Source organism: Arachis ipaensis, chromosome B6 (assembly GCF_059453495.1).
Source record: "Arachis ipaensis isolate K30076 ecotype BB chromosome B6, ASM5945349v1, whole genome shotgun sequence".
In the NCBI taxonomy this organism is placed as follows: domain Eukaryota; kingdom Viridiplantae; phylum Streptophyta; class Magnoliopsida; order Fabales; family Fabaceae; genus Arachis; species Arachis ipaensis.
The window spans coordinates 63,673,343-63,674,914 of record NC_142441.1 but is presented as its reverse complement, the minus strand read 5'-3'; positions in this window follow the sequence as shown (position 1 = coordinate 63,674,914).

Sequence of the window (1,572 nt, the reverse complement as noted above, 5' to 3'; positions counted from 1 at the left end):
TTTTCTATTCCTTTACTCTTTGGATTACGTATTTACCCTGTTCAGATATGTATGTTATGATTTTGGGATTTATTAATGCAAGAAACTACTTTTATCTTTAATTAATTTTCAGTATTATTTTATTTCATTTATAATGTCTTCTTCTTGTTCCCTTTACATGCCTATGAATGTTACATTCATGTCAATGGAGTAGACTCTTAACTTGACTTGGGGGTCAATTAAGAGGAGACCCTTGAGTTGGAATACTCAACTGTCAATCTCAATTGGACGTTGTTGGCTAATTCTCTATTTGCTAACGCTAATTCTTCCATAAGGAGAGGATTAGGACTTGTGAATGAGAGTTAGCTTAATCACTTGACTTTCCTTTATTTACACTTGAGAAAATCCAACAAGGATAGAACTTCCAATTAATCTTCCCCCGGTCAAGGCTTTTATTTGATTATGTAAATTCTCTTGCTAATTTTTATTGCTTTTAAATACAATTATTTATTTTTTTGTTCTCCAACTCTCAAATTTTCTCGAAAAACTCCTGACTAATAAAATAGCACTCTTTTGTCAACTCGTTGGGAGACGACCTGGGATTCCTACTCCTAGTATTTTGTTCTTAAATTTGTGACAACTCTTTTCTAAATTGATAAGCGGAATTTTCGTCGGTTAATAACTGTACTTACAACGCTGTTCTATTTATAAATTCTTAATCAGCAATTTTCTACCACGTCAAATTTCGGCACCGTTGCCGGGGAGTTGCAATAGTGTGCTAAATTATTGGTTGGTGTAAATATTTTTAATTTTTAATATTTGCATATTTTATTTTATTTTATTACCATGAGCTATATGTTTCTTTCATTGAATGATTCTTTCACTGCCTGATCCGAGCTTAGCTGCATTTGATCCTGAAATTGAAAGAACTGTTTCACGTATTAGGCGAGCTCGGCATCGGTTAGCTTCTGAGGGTGGTGAAGTGGTTACTACCAATTCACCAGTCTTATTTGAGAGCGAATCTAAAGCAGCATTTGAGGAAGAAACAAGCTCCTCTACTACTGATTTTGTTGATTTACATGCAGGTAACATGGTGGAGCCCAGGAGGATTACTCTCCAAGAAGCAGGAGCTCCAGACTTTACACTACAACCGTATCAAGTGCGTCACCCAAATCTGGCTGCAGAATTTGAATAGAAGACTGCGCTAATCAACTTAATACCTAAGTTTCATGGCTTACCTGCTTAGGAGCCTATCAAGCACCTCAGGAATTTTCAGACAGCCTGTTCTACTGTTAGGCGTCATGGTGCAGATGAAACTTCTATTCTGTTAACCGCCTTCCTGTTTTCTCTTTAGGAAAAGGCGAGGGAGTGGTACTACACTCAACCTGAAGCAATTGTTACTAACTGGGATACGCTCAGGAGAGAATTCTTGGAAAAATACTTTCCAGCTGAAGTTACTGATAGACTGAGGAAAAATATTTCCTGCATTATTCAAGGAGAATCAGAAACTCTTTATGAGTTGGGAGCATTTCAGGAACCTTCTGGACGCATGCCCCACCACATGATCGATAAGTTGGTGTTGATCAGCTACTT